This window comes from Macrosteles quadrilineatus, unplaced genomic scaffold, assembly GCF_028750875.1.
Source record: "Macrosteles quadrilineatus isolate MER2022 unplaced genomic scaffold, UCM_ALF_1.0 Scaffold_2__2_contigs__length_208266976, whole genome shotgun sequence".
Classification (NCBI taxonomy): Eukaryota; Metazoa; Arthropoda; class Insecta; order Hemiptera; family Cicadellidae; genus Macrosteles; species Macrosteles quadrilineatus.
Window position 1 is genome coordinate 165,179,306 of NW_026542595.1, and position 19,624 is coordinate 165,198,929.

The window sequence follows — 19,624 nt, forward strand, 5'->3', positions numbered from 1 at the left end:
AGTTACCGGATCAAGAGCTTTTGATGTAGTTCAGAGTTTTCCTCCGACTGGTGCAAACTATCCAAAAGCAATTGAATGTTTGAAAGCCAGATTTGGTAAAGATGACCTATTGGTAGAGGTTTATGTCAGGGAACTCTTAAAAATTGTTTTACAAAATGCTCTAGGAGGCAAAAACACAATGAACTTACAAAGTTTATATGACAAACTTGAGTCTCATATGCGTGCATTAGATACCTTGGGAGTTACAACAGATAAATGTTCCTCCATGTTATACCCGTTAGTTGAAAGTTGTATGCCTGAAGATCCCTTAAGGGCCTGGCAAAGAAGCCCTTTGAAAGTAGGAACAGACCCTCAGGAAAGACTCAACAATTTAATGAAGTTTATGCTGTCTGAAGTTGAAGGGGAACAGAGAATCGGTCTAGCCATGGCAGGTTTTGGGATAAGTAGCTCTGGGAAGGAGAAATCTTTTAAAAGGCCATCTCAAACTCAATCAGGGAAGATAGACATACCAACAGCTTCATGCCTCATATCCTCTGGTAAAACTCAAAACTCTTATACAAAGTGTGTCTTTTGTGATAAGAATCATAAGAGTAGTAACTGTTTTGCTGCTCAGAAATTGCCATTGTCTGATAAGGTGTCCACTTTAAAGGAAAAGAGGTGCTGTTTCCTTTGCTTGCAGCCTGGTCACCGTATTAAGGATTGTAGAACTCATTTGTCATGTTCTAATTGTAAAAGGAAACATTATCCTATAATGTGTCCTAATATTCATTCCAAAGAAGTAATGAATGAGTGTGTAAGCAAAAGTGTTGATCAGGTATCTAAAGAAATGACAGTAGTAGAAGATACCGCTTTGGCCAATAAATCAAGTAGCAGGGGGAAAGTGTTTCTGCAAACAGTAAGGGCAAGATTAAGAACCCCAGGTAGTAATCAATTTGAAACTGTTCGCATTCTTTTTGATTCTGGTTCGCAGCGTTCTTACATTTTAAAGGACTTAGCTGAAAAAATGAATTACAAAAGCTTAGGAGAAGAAACAATCATACACTCTCTTTTTGGTAATGTCAAATCTGGTGAAGTAATTCATAACAGACATCGTGTGTTTCTAACCAGTCAAGATTACAGTTACAACTGCAACTTTGAGGTATTGAGTCAAACTACCATATGTGGGGAAATTTCACCTGTTACCGAAGGTCCCTGGATACAGGAACTTATAGAGAAAAATGTTTCTCTGACTGACATACATGAGACCGAGCTACCAATTGGTATTTTGATTGGAGCGGATATAGCGGGTAAACTATTCACGGGAAATATGATTCAACTGAAATCTGGACTAGTGGCTATGGAAACTCTTCTGGGATGGACACTGATGGGTAAGGCTATAATTAGTGGTAGTACAGGTTCAACTACACTCTCCACTGTTGTAACATCAATGTTTATTAATGATGCTGACATATCAGAACTGTGGAGATTAGACACTATAGGCATTACTGATACAAGTGAATCATTTTCCAAAGAGCAAAAGGCTTTGGCAGTTAAAAAACATTTTATAAAAACTACCACTATAAATGAAGAAGGTCGATATGAAGTAAGTTTGCCCTGGGTTGATTGTCATCCTCCTTTGCCTAGTAACAGAGAGTTAGCCGAAAAGAGGTTATCAACAGTTGTAAAGAAATTGGATGGTAACAATTTAACCGAAGACTATGACTCAGTTTTTAAACAGTGGTTAAGTGATGGCATCATTGAAGCTGTACCTTCTGACGATTTGAACAACAACTTTCACTACCTGCCACATAGACCTGTAGTGAAGGAGAGTAGTATTACCACACGAATTCGTCCAGTGTTTGATGCATCAGCAAAGACCAAGTTTTCACCCTCATTGAACGACTGTATTGAAAATGGACCAAATTTAATAGAACTGATTCCTTCTGTTATGATGCGTTTTAGGGAAGGGAAGTTTGGAGTTATTGCTGATATAGCAAAAGCCTTCTTACAGATATCGTTAAATGTACAAGATAGAGATTTTCTTCGGTTTTTATGGTTTGACATCAATGAAAGAAGTCGAACTATTGTTTACCGCCATAAAAGAGTTGTTTTTGGAGTGAAATGTAGTCCATTTCTTCTAGGGGCAGTAATTGATCTGCATCTTCAAAAATCTATGACTTCTCAGGAGTATGATGATAATGTGGTAAAGAAGCTGAGTAAAAGTTTTTACGTGGACAATGTTTCGACCAGTGTAGATACTTATGAGGAACTAAAACACTTTGTTGAAGAATCGAAACAAGTTATGGCTGCCGCTAAGTTTGATTTAAGAGGATGGCATGCCACGAGCATCATTGAAGAAGGAGATACCAAGTTCGTCACTAATGTTTTGGGAGTTCAATGGAACTATATTGAGGACGTTCTGTTTTTTAACCTGACGAACTGTATTAAAGATTTGGACGTGTCTCGAATCACAAAGAGAGACATTTTATCCATATCTCACAAGATCTTTGATCCAATTGGAATCCTTTGCCCTGTTACTTTGTTTCCTAAACTTCTTCTGCAAAGTATGTGGGACTTGAAAATTGACTGGGACACTGAAGTAAGTTCAGACATCAGTAAACGATTCATACTGTGGTATAATGAGTTAAGCGCTCTTGAAAAAGTGAAAATACCCCGATGGATAGGTAAAATGACTATGGATTCAAATGGTTGTAGTATTCATACATTTTGCGACGCAAGTAAAGATGCCTATGCTACAGTTATTTACTTGAGAGTTGAAATTGAAGATGAAGTAAGAGTCCAATTATTGTCTGCAAAATCAAGAGTTGCTCCTCTGAATAAAACTACGATTCCAAGGTTGGAATTATTAGCCGCCACGGTGGGAGCACGTCTCACAAGCTGGACTAAAAATCAAAGTTCAAAAAAGGTTCATGTTTGAGTAGTAATACTACTCGGTGGGAGGATGTTATATCTCCTAGTCTGTGATTTGATGCATATTTACTTTTGACTAATTTAAATTGTCATATGGTTTTGTTTTGTTGTTGTCATAATAGTTTTATATGAGTTGTTGAAAATAGAAGTGTGGTTTTAAAAAGTCTAGTTTTTTCTAATTTTATCTTTATAGTTTTCATCACTTGAAGAAGGTAGGTGTGTAGTGTAACACAACAGTAGTGTTGTGGCCACTGGTGCCCAAAATGGTACTTTGCCTCCCCAACACACTGCCTCCATACATCTCTGCATCTTGTGCCCTCCTTCTTTCATCCCAGTTTTCTTAGATTCTTTTATACCTGGTCCCACACTTATATACGGCAAGAATATATATTTAAGATACTCGTATAAGGACATCTAACGGTTACAAAGTAAAATCATATTAATTTGAAATTACGTCCATACCTGCATTTTTTATTCGCAGCTAAAACAAAGATATTTTTATCCACACAACAATTTAATTTTTATGTTGCTACATTTTGTAAGTTAAGTGTTATAGCCATTTGAAAAAAACCTAATAAAGGAACTATATTCATCAGCACTTATGTTTAAAGGCTGTAAAGATCGTGCTTAGAAATACGACGATAAACTGAAAATATGGTTTCTCAATGAAAGTACGCTGTAAGTAACGTATTTCCCAAGAGATTGAAGATATTGCTTCTGTTAAACTTCAAAACTTAAACACGTATCCTTCGATTTTCTTTTATTTGAGCGTATGTAAAAACAAAGATAATTATTGTTTGAGCATAAATTCAAAAATGAATTAGATTATTTTTAGTTTTCCTGCTATTTAGAAAATACTAAAATTTTTCTCAAGCGAATCTTGATATTCTTTTAATGTTCTTTTGTTTCTGCTTATTTCGTTTCCATTAATTTTAATAGTACAATTTATGTATTCAATTTGTACAAAAAGGTATGTATTGAATTTTAGTTCACAAAACAAATAATATTATTTATGTATTTAATCTCAATCCGTAAGGTTAAAACTGAGTAAAAATTATAACAAACTTACTTTTTCGCGTAGAATAGTTATGTGACGACATCTTATTATCATACAAGCTATCATCATAATAATTTTATAGACTCGATGATATTGACTGAAAGCCAGACATTCTCTCCAACATAATTTACATCTACTACAATCATGGTTCAAGCCAAGTAATATAAACATTTAATGTCAAATAGTCCCCACTTAGAATAACACGATCCTATTTATTATTAAGAATAGATTTAAAAGCTCAATTCACTATTATTTTAGTATAGATGTTTTTGCATTCAATCCCATTTTCAGACACAAATAAGATTCAGCTGAAGCATCGTCATCACAGTCTAAACACATAACATGAACTAGCATTTAACGTTTAACATATATACAAATATAAAAAAAATATAAAAATATATAAATTTATAAATTGCCCGATGATAAGAGTAACCTAAGCCATTTCGTCAGCCTGAATAGAGACAAGTTTAAATAAAAAGTTTGAATATTTTACTTAGTTAAGTTAGATTCAAACATATTGTAAACACAGCAGGGATATTAGGGTAATATTTGAAAAGCTTTCTGAAGACTGGTAAACAACTTAAGTCAAAACAGGGATGTTTTCTGTTTTTTTAAAAACCTATTCTTATTATGCTTACTAACATACCTACGAAATAATTGTTTTTATGTAAAACGTGGAATTTATGTTAAATTATCTGCAAGTGACATGAAATTGTATACTATATTTATCCAATCAAGATGATTACATTTTAAGGTTAGGCTATTTTATCTTCTTATATCATATCCTTTCAGTCTCCATGGGTCTGTGAGAACAAACATGAATCAACTCCCATTTGGGTTTTGTGGAAAGATTTGCTTTACTGTAAATTCACTATAACATGTGATGTGAATTTCTTCTAAGCTCCCTGGATGATCCTTTTGTTGTTTAGGTTGTATTATTCTTTTTGTCCTCGGAGTATTTACCCCAAGATATTAATCCTTTTATCTCTTTAGGCGTTTTTGCACTCCTAGTATAACTTACTTTCTCTTTAGAAGATATTACCATCCGACCAGAAGACTTTTTCAGGAGGGTTTCCTAAAAAAACTCATTCTTTTTTAAAACTCTCTCTTCTTCCTTTAAGTTCTTTCTGAAATCCTCCGGTCTCTTTGCTGGTACTTTGTCTTTTTTAGGTGTTCTTTCTTTTACTTCAGAAAAGTTCAGTATTGTTTTACAAACCTTATAAAAAACATCAATGGTCGAAATGTTATGGAAGCAGTCTATTGTTTGCTTGAGTTGTACACCGAAGCCGCCACTGTAGGGATTGTTAAACGTGGAATACACCAAACATACTCAGCACAGAATAATTCATCTTTCTTGATACACGTTTTTGCGGATTGTAACGGTATAATGCCATCCAAAACGAAGTGTTTTTTTTATATTTTATAATTTCGTTACGTTGCTTGGAAAATAAATAAGAATGATAAAAAAAGAAATCAAAATAAAACTGGGTAAAGCATGTAAAAATGCGTGAGATTATGAATACTGCTAAGAAAATATTGTCTCAGAAAATCTTCATACTAAGTGATGTTTTTTTTTCAGTGGTGTGTCTATGGAGAAATCCTCGGTAAACAATCACCTAAAGATTATGTTTATATTTATTTTGATGATATTATTACAGAGTTTACCTTAAGGCACTTTATTGTTGATATATTTTGGAGGATTTATATAAACACTAATACTCCAATGTATTCATTTGCCGTGTTATCGATTTCCTTTGGTAAGATTGTTCATTGAACAATGGAGTTAAAAGTGTGTGTTAGAAAGCAGTAATCAGTAATCTAATTCTAATATAGTTCTGCATAATTCTAACACCTCTGAGTACTAAGTTAGACCCCGATAAGCAATACAAAGGCAAAATCTGAATAGCAAAGTTATAGTCTATTGTTCCCGCTAAACTCCTTGGCATTGTTGTTTCAAACTATTCACCTAGTATCTACGTCAATGATTCTAGAATTACGATAGTTTGGTGTAGAAGATCTACATTTAAGTTATAGGTTATTTGTAATTTAATAAAAAGGAAATGATATTTATCAGAGATGTCTAAAAGATGTTGTTATAGCCCATTTGTTTTGTAGTTTTTTACCAATGATTATTGTATTGTGGTAAAATAATTACTATCTTTACATTTTCCTAATGCACTTCTAATGGGCAGTCAGGTATAAAACAAGTCAATAAAACTGAGGTTGTTTTTTAGGGAAAATTATTTTTGCAAAGACATCCTTGGGTAGCGTATCTAATCTATGTTAAATATGAAAACCTATACGTATTGATACGTAATAAAAAAATGCAATGCAATAGTATGCCAACCAATAAAATATATCAATATTAATCAAACCTTATTGGAAAATATATTAATTCTTTTACTAATTATAAGCTATTCAACGTCCAATTAAATATTGTTGCATACCAGTCGATGTTAGAAATCTGCCTTAATATGTTTCTTACCTCAATCTCTTTTTCCTAAAAAAAAAACCATAAAAGTGTATCTTTATTGTTTCTTTCGATTGTTCATCTGCCTAAAAGTGGAAAATATGTAAAGCTTCTTAATAAATGTACTTTAAGAACAAAAAGTAAATACTATAATTGTAGTATTTATGTGTGCACAAGTAAACATCCCTTTTGAAGTCAAATAACAGAATTTAGATTAAAAATTTTGAAAAAAATATGGACAGGTGTTTTAAAAAATAGTTTTAATAACGATTTATATACACAGGCTAATTCAAGCTATTACAACCCACCTTAATGTTACCTTTTCCCTTCACGAAAGTAGTCAGATAGGTACACAAAATCTATTGTTAAAGCATAGACAAATGTAAAAAGAAATTGTCCATAAAGAAATCGATTTCATTTGCGACAAAGCTTTGATAATATCCGCTTCGATGTCAAAGAGATCCAACACATTTACTTAGACTGATCATACGTGTTACTAGTCTTTTACTGCTTGTTTTCTGTGTCAATTTAGAATTCCCTTCTCTGATATCTTTTTATGACTGAACCTTCTGATGTATTACTGTGTAATTTCACTAGATGTACTAATGCAACATTATTTACGAATAATAATAAATGTTGAAATTACTATTTAGGGAGACTAACTTACAAGATTGGCCATATGTAGTACAGGGTGACACAAAGGAACCGGACGTTTTTTAAATAAGTAGGACACAGTAGTTTAATGGAATAATGGAGTAGTTTAATACTGTACATAGTGAGGTAAACATTTGCCATTTGTTACAAAACAGTAATTTTTTGAAAATGACGTCATGCATATGGTGGCCATGTACTTCTCTACAAATGTTCATTCTGGTCTGAAAATCATCTGAAAAACGGGTCAGGAGGACTTGTTCAATTCCATTGATATCTTCTGTGATTCCCAACTTCAAACCCTCTAGAGTGCGTGGTTAGTGAGCATAAAAACGCTCCTTAAGAAACCCCCAAAGGAAGTAATCACTAAAGGACAAGTCAGGTGACCTTGGTGGCCACGGTATGTCACCAAAGAGAGAAATCACCTTGTTGGGAAACATTCATTCAATACTGTACTCACTTTGGTGACGTTTTCCAGTGTTCTGGAAGTTCTAACAAGGCCTGGTGGTTTCTTTCTTATTATATTCCCAGTTTTTCAGAACCCTGAAACCCACCTTAAAGCGTATTTCGGCTTGAAACCGTTCCATGGCGTTCAATATTAAAATTTCGACTAAATTCCCCCTGGATTTGATGACGGATTCACCATTTTAGACCAAAGTATCGTATGCGAAAACGCGATGTTCTACGGTCCACTAAGCCATTTCAACAAAAATGGCAAGCCTCACTGAAGGTAATGACATAACCTCAATCTTCCTACAACGTGCGACAACAATGGAACAGCTGGTTAAAAAACGTTCGGTTCCTTTGTGTCACCCTGTATAAATAAAATATAAATAACACCTCTATTTGAGTGAAGCAGAGATAGTATAATATACAAAACCAACTTTGTTTAGAAAAACCTTCTTAAATAATTACAAGCTAAAAGCCTACGTGTTGAAAAGGAAAAAAAATATTTTGGTATTTTTGTCTTTTGCAATATTTTAAAAAGACTGCTATCCTTAGAATTTTTTTAATTTATCGTAAATGGAATTAGAGTTATTCCAATTCTAAAACTTGTCATAGAAACATATGTTAATCACTAAACTTGATTAAGGTTTTGACAAACTTAACACGTAGCTATGAGTTAACTTAAGCAAAATTCAAGTTAAGTGCAAAAATCAGTGTCTAGTAACATATTAAATTAGTTAAGTTATGGTCGAGAGATAAGCCTAAATAGAGATAAGCAACGCACTAATGTGGTCAAATCCTTAAATCCCTTGTGTAAAATGAGGCAAAGATGGAGTGTCACGTTGAGGGTATTTTATAACTTTCCTCTTACAGCAGAGAGTTAAACATAAAATTTGTTTTGATTAAATACCAGTCAGGTATTTATCGATCATATTATTTGATATTCTCTGCAAAATCAGATGATAATTTCTAAAAGTTCGTGGCCCAACCACTTAACATAAGTAATGCAAACGTTTCATAATCATGTTTATAAACAAATTTGTTGAATTTCCTTTCACATAATTAGAATTTTAAACGTGTCTTTACCCCCTAACGTACGAACGGAACAATTATATAATCGTAGGTTTTTATGCATGTATACAAATAAAAAAATATATAAGCAAATTTTTCTGAAGGGTTACTAAAAAAAAATACTCAAAAAGAAATACTCAAATGGTTGCCATAACCATAATAACTATCATAGTTATGTTATGTTCTATTTATCAAACATAAAACAACAATAACACTAATCAGCTTGATCAACTAAGATAATGAGATAATGCAGTAGTTAAGGGATAATCAAGCTAAGTGAGTTGAAGGATGAATAACCGAGTTTCAAATCCATGACTGCATGTGAACAATTAATCAATTAGTTCCTTCATCAGACAAGGATCCCGGGGCGAACGATATACGAGACAAATTTGCAACTTCAATTAGATTCAATTAGTAACCAACTTCCACAACTACTTGCGTACGTTTCCTGCTTGTTGTCATGCTTCTATAGGTGTTGATTGTTACATTTACCAACAATACATTTCAAAAATCGCACCTGTTCTCAACTATTTTCGGACAGCTATATTCAACCAGGGCTACCGATTTTGTATTATTTAAATATTTACCCATAAAAGTAGTGTAATGCTGATCGTCAAATGTTGTTAAAAATTAACTAGGCCTTATGATTTCACCGGCCCATTATTAAATTTTACGTCCGTGAGATTTCCAAGGTGATTTAAATATAGCTGTATTTTGGAGTTATACTTATTTGTTTTTTGATTCGTTCTATAACTTATTATTTTTAAGTGTCCATAGGCTTTGTAATATATTATTATTAAATGTGCATAATCTACTGCAACAAATTGTTGTTTGATACGAATGAATGAAAAAAATATAATTTTTACAGGTTCAAAACTATTTTTCTTCCTGATTAAATTAAAAGCCAGGCGATTGGCTCAGCTTATTCAAGCAAATATAGGGCACTTTTTCAAGACAATTTGAACAATAATTAATTTAATACCATGCTGAAGACATACATCAACTCTCGAACCTTTCTTTCATAAAATCAAATAAATGAAGATACATGGGATGAATGTGTCAACAAGTATATAGTAAGAGACTTATTTCCCCGGAGCTTGGGACTATACTCCTGCCTTACTTCATAAACTTAGATTTTGAAGGGAACAAAATCTCGTAATACCATCTTCCCTTGGGAATATAACCCTGCTCCAATATCCATATTGTTATAATAAGAATCGGGTTTTCTGTGACTATTAAAGTTTTGTGTTTATATGTATAATATAGTAAACAGCATCGAATGAAACATGGTGTTCATAGGACTTGCTAAATACAAATAATGAATAAATATTTAATTTATTTAACATTTTTATCAGAAGGTCGATCTTCTTCACAAGTTGAAATTATGTGAAACCTTACCTGATGCCCACAATTAGTTACTAAACTGCAATCTGTCAATGTCAATTAACATTGGGGTATATCTTTTGAGACAATTTTTTACGAATTTAATCCAAAATGTCATTAAAAACGCCAATTGATTTCTTAGCTTTCCAGCTATTAAAATATAAATACATTTTAGATCACTTGATATGAAAATGTATTTCCCAAAACTTAAGGTATAATTGTTGCAAACGTATGCCTATGCACGTAAATATATATATCAATGTTTAATCATTAATAAAACACAAGAAAATAAACCCACAAACTCAGTGCCTCCAAAGCATACGTTAAAACCGCAAATTTTATTCCAAGCCAAATGTAGACATACATCTTGAAATGCAGCACCTTGTTAAGCCCGTCAGTGGAACATGTTTTTGCTCGGAAGACGAATGGTTTCGTTTTATCTTACAGTGGAGAATGTATAGTCTGCTGCATACTCGATTAATAGGTTTCCGGGCTGTATGGACGTTTAGGATGGGTACATTTAAGTTGATATTTAAAATAAATATTAGTTTGCAGGTTGAAACACATGATTAGGTTTTCCTAAAAAAAAAAAATTATATTAAGATATATATAATTATTTACTAAGATTTTTTCACATAACTTGCTACCACTACTTTGTATCAGTTAAAAATTACTGTCATCCACGGTAAAGTCTATTTAAGTGGTTCTTTTAATATCCTCTGATACAAAATAAAACGATTGCATGATGTTTTGTTATATGGAATTTTTACATAAAAAATATAGAGTAAAAAACCTTCCTTAAGACTTCAATAAATATTTTTTATTATATTATTGGTGGTTACTGTTCTGGGAGAGTGAGCTGGTCCAGTGGTTAGAGCCGAGGATTTCGGTCAGTAAAATCCCGGGTTCAAATCCCATCAAATCAACAATGGATTTTATCTAAGTGATAGGACCACAAACCCTGAAGTAATGCGAATCTAAGTCTAGCCTGAAGTAATGCGAATAACAATGCCGGGCACGTGCCTAGGATCCTAGTAAAAAACTGTTACTCGTATTTTAGGTATGTGTTAATTGTATTCAGGTTAAACAATATTACCTACTAATGTAATATTTAACAAGTGTACATAAGTTTATCAATAAAGTATATTGAGATGAAAAAATGCATACAAAGACACAAAAGGTAGTAATGATTTATAAGGAAGACAATTTCTTGTAATTTTTTGTTTTTGTTTTAAGAATAGCATGTTTTTAAGGGTTATAGGAAAAAGGACTTTCTTTATTTATTAAAATTATATTTTGTTGTAAAAAGGTAGGGACTATATATATAATTATAAATAGAATAGTTGAATGTATTTTAACTGTTTGTTACTGATCCAAGATCTTATACTGGGTATAGAGAAATCTGACACTATTATCTGCCTACAGAATGAAAGATTTCTTTGATAAAGTGATTTTACTAATATTACTTACAATTTTTATTGGCAATTATGTGTCCATCCAGCTAGTTTATCAAGCAGACAAAAAATAAACCAATCAAACGTAAAAAATATAATTATAAAACTTAAAGTAACGACCACTAAATTATATCTTAGCATACGATTGCGAGTTCGCCGTTGGTGGAACATATTTTTATCATATTCCGGTTAGACATTGTTTTTAAGGTATTCAGATCATAATAATACACTACATTGCAATTATATTTTAAGTAGGACAGCTTTGGAAAAAAGCTTGTAATTTAAAATGTATTATACAACACTGTAGGCCTACGTTACCACTGTATAAGGGCCTGGGAGTTTTATCTTTAATGTAATAAAAATGTTCCACACCTAAACATATTCTTAGCTTAATCCAAGCAAAGATTAACTATACTATTAGTTAGATAAAATCCTTTAAAGATGTTTGGTTTACTATTAAATATCAAAAGCCACCTATTAAATATCAATTGAAGGTCTGAGCATGGAAACGTTTTCGAAAGGAATAATTGCTAATACAGTAACACACAGAAGCTTTAAGCTTAAGAGAATCATTTTGATTTCCACAAGTAAAGTGTGATGTATTTGCTTTCAGGAGAATAGACGCAGAGCGGATATTGCTGAACCTTTATCAAAGGTCTGGGACCACAAATTGACGTTCACATGTCTTCATTCTCGTAATATCATCCTGTATCTCTTATATCAACTCGTTTAACTTTATTAAAAATACAATATGGTGTAATCCTAAACTACTGTACTGTACTGTACTGTAACCATAACATGTGGTCAACAGGGGGCGTCAATGGTTTTATATTACGGGTTTTTTAGTTGATAGGCACAATAATATAGCTTCATGCATATATATACATATATTTATATGTATATATAGGTATACTAGTGGGCCTTAAGTTGATACTTGTCTTAAATCTTACCTACTCTTGTTGATACTCAGTCTAAAGTTGATACTATCAACATTGGAGCACTCTGGTATCAACATTTCAGTTATATATTCACTTGTAAATCTATATAAATGCACTGCTAATGTTGATACTGTCGTATAACCTAAAAATCGGTCGTGGTGGACTTTGGTGTATATTCCCAGCATTTTGAGGTTATGTTATGTGGCTGTGCTCTACATAAATGCACTGCTAATGTTGATACCATCGTATCACCTAAAAACCGGTCTGTTAGTAGCCTATTGGTGTAGATGCGTGGACTTTGGTGCATATTCCCAGCATTTTGAGGTTATGTTGTGTGGCTGAGCTCTATATAAATGCACTGCTAATGTTGATACCATCGTATAACCAAAAAAACTGGTCTGTTAATAGCTTATCGGTGTAGATTCGCGGACTTTGGTGGATATTCCAAGCATTTTGAGGTTATGTTATGTGGCTTAGCTCTACATAAATGCACTGCTAATGTTGATACCGTCGTACAACCTAAAAACCGGTCTGTTAATAGCGTAGTGGTATAGAGTGGCGGACTTTGGTACATATTCCCGGCATTTTGAGGTTATGTTATGTGGCTGAGCTCTATATAAATGCACTGCTAATGTTGATACCATCGTATAACCTAACAACTGGTCTGTTAATAGCTTATCGGTGTAGATTCACGGACTTTGGTGCATGTTTCCAGCATTTTTAGGTTATGTTATGTGGCTTAGCTCTACATAAATGCACTGCTGATGTTGATACCGTCGTACAACCTAAAAACCGGTCTGTTAATAGCCTAGTTGTGTAGAGTGGCGGACTTTGGTGCATATTCCCTGCATTTTAGGTTATGTTATGTGGCTGAGCTCTATATAAATGCACTGCTAATGTTGATACCATCGTATAACCTAAAAACTGGTCTGTTAATAGCTTATCGGTGTAGATTCGCGGACTTTGGTGCATATTTCCAGCATTTTGAAATTATGTTATGTGGCTGAGCTATAGATAATTGCACTGCTAATGTTGATAACCGTCGCATAACCTAAAAATCTGTCTTGTTAGTAGCCTATTGGTGTAGAGTGGCGGCCTTTGGTGCATATTCCCATTATTTTGAGGTTATGTTATGTGGCTTAGCTCTATATAAATGCACTGCTAATGTTGATACTTTCGTATAACCTAAAAATCGGTCTGTTAATAGCCTAGTTGAGTAGAGTGGTGGCCTTTGGTGCATATTCCCAGCATTTTGAGGTTATGTTATGTGGCTAAGCTCTACATAACTGCACTGCTAATGTTGATTCCGTCGTACAACCTAAAAACCGGTCTGTTAATAGCGTAGTGGTATAGAGTGGCGGACTTTGGTACATATTCCCGGCATTTTGAGGTTATGTTATGTGGCTTAGCTCTACATAAATGCACTGCTAATGTTGATACCGTCGTACATCCTAAAAACCGGTCTGTTAATAGCCTAGTTGTGTAGATTGGCGGACTTTGGTGCATATTCCCTGCATTTGAGGTTATGTTATGTGGCTGAGCTCTATATAAATGCACTGCTAATGTTGATACCATCGTATAACCTAAAAACTGGTCTGTTAATAGCTTATCGGTGTAGATTCGCGGACTTTGGTGGACATTCCTAGCATTTTGAGGTTATGTTATGTGGCTTAGCTCTACATAAATGCACTGCTAATGTTGATACCGTCGTACAACCTAAAAACCGGCCTGTTAATAGCGTAGTGGTATAGAGTGGCGGACTTTGGTGCATATTCCCTACATTTCGAGGTTATGTTATGTGGCTGAGCTCTATATAAATGCAATGCTAATGTTGATACCATCGTATAACCTAAAAACTGGTCTGTTAATAGCTTATCGGTGTAGATTCGCGGACTTTGGTGCATATTTCCAGCATTTTGAGATTATGTTATGTGACTGAGCTATAGATAATTGCACTGCTAATGTTGATACCGTCGCATAACCTAAAAATCTGTCTTGTTAGTAGCCTATTGGTGTAGAGTGGCGGCCTTTGGTGCATATTCCCAGCATTTTGAGGTTATGTTATGTGGCTTAGCCCTATATAAATGCACTGCTAATGTTGATACTGTCGTATAACCTAAAAATCGGTCTGTTAACACGTTCGCGGCGGCATGGGAGCGATCGCTCCCATACGGAACCCTAATGCCATCCTGGTGGGTGCGATCGCTCCCAAGCTGCAATGCAGTACGAAATGATTTATTTTTAAGCCAGGATTAGAGCTCGAAACTTGAAACCTCGCACAGCACTGCTCAATAGTATACTGTATTTTGTTGTGGTGTTGGTTGGTAGTAAATTTTCCCGTAAATCCCCGTCTGGCAATCTCAAAATCCTACTTTTGTCCCGTCTTTTTCCCTCCATTTGGCAATACAATTCCAATGGGACCGGCTACGTTACAAGCAGTGCTGCTATCTGTTGGTGTTTAGTGAACTACGTCGACTCTCGTTGTAAAGCAGGACATCCTCGCACGTTATTTGCTATTTGTCAGCCCGAAATTGGAAAGCCAATCACACGCGGCAATCGGGTTTGTTCGAAGCTGAGGGCTGCGCCGGACCTGGGATACGCCCGCCATTTGACGTGCCGCCGCGAACGTGTTAATAGCCTAGTTGAGTAGAGTGGCGGACTTTGGTGCATATTCCCAGCATTTTGGTGCATATTCCCAGCATTTGAGGTTATGTTATGTGGCTGAGCTCTATATAAATGCACTGCTAATGTTGATACTGTCGTATAACCTAAATCCGGTCTGTTAGCCTAGTTGTGTAGAGTGGCGGACTTTGGTGCATATTCCCAGCATTTTGAGGTTATGTTATGTGGCTTAGCTCTACATAACTGCACTGCTAATGTTGATTCCGTCGTACAACCTAAAAACCGGTCTGTTAATAGCGTAGTGGTATAGAGTGGCGGACTTTGTTACATATTCCTGGCATTTTGAGGTTATGTTATGTGGCTTAGCTCTACATAAATGCACTGCTAATGTTGATACCGTCGTACATCCTAAAAACCGGTCTGTTAATAGCCTAGTTGTGTAGATTGGCGGACTTTGGTGCATATTCCCTGCATTTGAGGTTATGTTATGTGGCTGAGCTCTATATAAATGCACTGCTAATGTTGATACCATCGTATAACCTAAAAACTGGTCTGTTAATAGCTTATCGGTGTAGATTCGCGGACTTTGGTGGACATTCCTAGCATTTTGAGGTTATGTTATGTGGCTTAGCTCTACATAAATGCACTGCTAATGTTGATACCGTCGTACAACCTAAAAACCGGCCTGTTAATAGCGTAGTGGTATAGAGTGGCGGACTTTGGTGCATATTCCCTACATTTCGAGGTTATGTTATGTGGCTGAGCTCTATATAAATGCAATGCTAATGTTGATACCATCGTATAACCTAAAACCTGGTCTGTTAATAGCTTATCGGTGTAGATTCGCGGACTTTGGTGCATATTTCCAGCATTTTGAGATTATGTTATGTGACTGAGCTATAGATAATTGCACTGCTAATGTTGATACCGTCGCATAACCTAAAAATCTGTCTTGTTAGTAGCCTATTGGTGTAGAGTGGCGGCCTTTGGTGCATATTCCCAGCATTTTGAGGTTATGTTATGTGGCTTAGCTCTATATAAATGCACTGCTTATGTTGATACTGTCGTATAACCTAAAAATCGGTCTGTTAATAACCTAGTTGAGTAGAGTGGCGGACTTTGGTGCATATTCCCAGCATTTTGGTGCATATTCCCAGCATTTGAGGTTATGTTATGTGGCTGAGCTCTATATAAATGCACTGCTAATGTTGATACTGTCGTATAACCTAAATCCGGTCTGTTAGCCTAGTTGTGTAGACTGGCGGACTTTGGTGCATATTCCCAGCATTTGAGGTTATGTTATGTGGCTGAGCTCTATATAAATGCACTGCTTGTGTTGATACTGTCGTATAACCTAAAAATCGGTCCGTTACCAGCCTAGTAATGTAGATTTTCAATCCTATTGTATGAATAGAAGCTTGATTTTAATGTCATTGACATAGAGCGCCAGCAGGCAGTGACCACAGAATTAAAATAGAACGGGCACGCCAAACGGTAGAGTGAAGTGAAGCCTGTTTCCAATGCTTCGCACCTAACCAACATTGTATGCCACTGTGACGAGTCACCCAATACGGTGCGCGCACCTAACTGTTTTGTAATTTTACTATCTATTTTACTATTTCCTAAACTATTTTTTAGTCACTGACACATTTTTAACAACTAAGAATGTAGTAGACGTAATGGTGTCAACATTTTTAAAACAATGCATATGACTCATCTTGTTTCCAAATGATAATTTCTTGGATCGTTTTTGTTATACCAGCTGATCAGCTTTTTTCTAATGTTTGGGATTGTACAGTTATGTTTTCTGTTTTCACCTATAATAAAATGAGTTACTAAAGTTATTTGAATCTATTCTTTTATTAAAACACAGCAGTTTTCAAATGATAATTTCTTGAATCGCCATTTCAGACAAAGTATTAAATGTCTTAAAGTGTTAAAATAATCCATCGAATAGTTATCATCAATCAGTAGATTCATTTCTATGTACACACATGGCAAAATTAATATTGATTGTTTTATAAATTATATATTTATGGAATGATGGAGTAAGCTGTTTTTGGTGTAGTATGTGAGGAAAAGGTTACTCAGGGGAAATTCAAAACTAATACTGATTCCTGAAAAGGTAGGATAGAGGAGAAATATGGAGTCTTGAGGGTCTTAAATCAGTTCAGTAACTAGCCACCCCATAATTTTATACTTCAAGATTGTTAATATGAAACTAGCTGTAGATAATAAACTGGGATGGTAATGGGAAAGGATTAAATATATAATGATATTAAAAGTATCAGTAATTGTACATCGGCATTTAGAGGACAAAATGATGTGCGAGAGAGAACAATACCTTTTCCTACAGTCACCTGACAATGTGGGCTTTCTTGCACTGATTATAGAACAGAAAGCTGTTAATTGCTGCATTTACTTACTTCGCCGCACACTTTTGACTTTTCGCGCCGTTTTCTTCTTTGTCACACACGACACCACTCTCTACCAAATAACACAAAAAACGTGCTTTCATTATGCTCACAATCCTTTTACGCTGGGAAATGGGTTGATGACACTTAAAAATACCATGACTACGATCAGCTGGTGCAGCATTTCCCATTTTAATTTTTTTTATTCAAGCCTAGCCTAAAAATGTGTTATAAAGTGTTTGGAAGACTAATTATTTATATGATTTTTAGTAATTGCAGGAAAAAATATAATGTGTAACAAAAGTGAAAAGTACCTTTGCTGCACACGAGAGGAAATAATGTTTACGCACGAGCCGTAGGTGATTGTGGAAAGTATCTCTAGAGAAAAATCATTTAAATTATTAGTCTTTCAAAGACAATGCACTGGGAATAGGGATCTGAAAAGAATCATCTGTCACATACCAAAGCCCCAGGTCAGTAAAGGAAATAGTAATTTAGGTTCAGTACAGGATGTATCAGTGGTAATTCTCGAGGGTTTTCTTCCAGAGTTAAACAGACGCTATTGTCTGAAATTCTATTTTATACCTTATTTTTTGTTGCTGACCTGATTGATGGGTCATAACAGTTGCTATAACTCATCAGAAGTCATTCCCTATGTTTGACTTGGTTAAAAAGATTGTGTATTAGGCAGAATTTAGTAATTTAGATCAGCGCAATCTGTAGGTGGCTCACATCAACTACGACGATTTTGGTCACAAAGCTGGCTATAAAGTTAACATGGGGATGGAATGTCTAGTTGTATTGATGGGTTAAAGCTAAATTTAATGGGTAAGAGTATGTGAACCACAGGAAAACTAAAAACACAGAGTAAGGAACTACTTATTTAGTTTATTAAAAAAAGTAACTCAAAATGTTTTCAAGAGTCTACAGTCGAATAATCCAGCTATAATCTCTATATTAAATTCTATAACCTAATAACACGAATAACAGTAATATTTACAATGAGTTTAAAAGAATCAACTTACAGATTACCGATGTGTAACTCATTGAGATACTCGCCCCGCGATGTTTATAAAGGTCCATTTCCTATCCTGCGACTGTTACGACTCTAGTCGCGCGGCTCGAGCCGCGCGGCTCAAAAAATTGACTGCTTTAATGCAAAGTAAATGCAACCGTTTCCTATCGAGCGTCTACAGCCGCGCGACTGAAGCGACTCGAGCCGCGCGGCTCGAGCCGTCGCGACTGGACTGCTCCGTGAGCAGTTCAGTCGCTCAGTCGCGCGGCTGTAACGAAATAGTTCATACGTACGGAGTTGAGGTGCGAATTGATAGTATACTGAGTTGTTTGATTGTGTGGTTTTTGATAGTTAAATACTGAGTTTCAAGTGTGTGCCTTCAAAATCATGGATGATTCAAGGTTAATATTGAACTTGTTCGTCAACACCTATCTGTTTTTAACCCCAAACACCCCCAATACAAGGATGCATATGTGCGAGAAAACGTCTGGAGACAGATTTCTAAAGAAACTGATGTACCAAGTCCGTTAATAGTTCTCCTTCTTCCTCTTCTTCCATTAAAATGTACGCTGCCAAAGCTTCTTCCATGACGGTCAAAGTGCAACTGCACTAGTCATACTAGACGTGGGAGTCGCAGGAGTCGCGGCATAGGAAATAAGACAAGCGTCTCCAGCCGTACGGCTCTAGACGCGCGGCTAGAGCCGCGCGGCTAGAGTCGTAGCAGTCGCAGGATAGGAAATGGACCTTAACAGTAATCAACATGTCCTGTAAATATTGTATCATTTTCATAACCTGGGGCCCATTTCATAATAAACTACAAGTTACAACTTGTAACTTGTAATTTCCATTAGATTTGCATTGGGCGATCAGCTGATTTACTAATAATATTAGTTTGTAATTTATTATGAAATGGGCCCCAGGTATTGCTTTTTAATGCTTTCTACAAACATTTCCTGACTTATAGCCAAATAAGGTTGTCCACGATTATCTTCGTTATTGATAAACCTAAGGCATTCCGGCCGGTTTTCTCCTTCTCAAAATTCCTCGCTGTACAGGCAACACAGGTCATTGATAGAGGGCCAATCGAGAACCAAAAATCGTTTTGGGGTAGTGTTAGGGTGCATTTGTAACCTAATATAGTTGAGTTTGTCCAGGGTCAGGTGCTGGCTGTGATGAGTTAAGCCTACTAGAC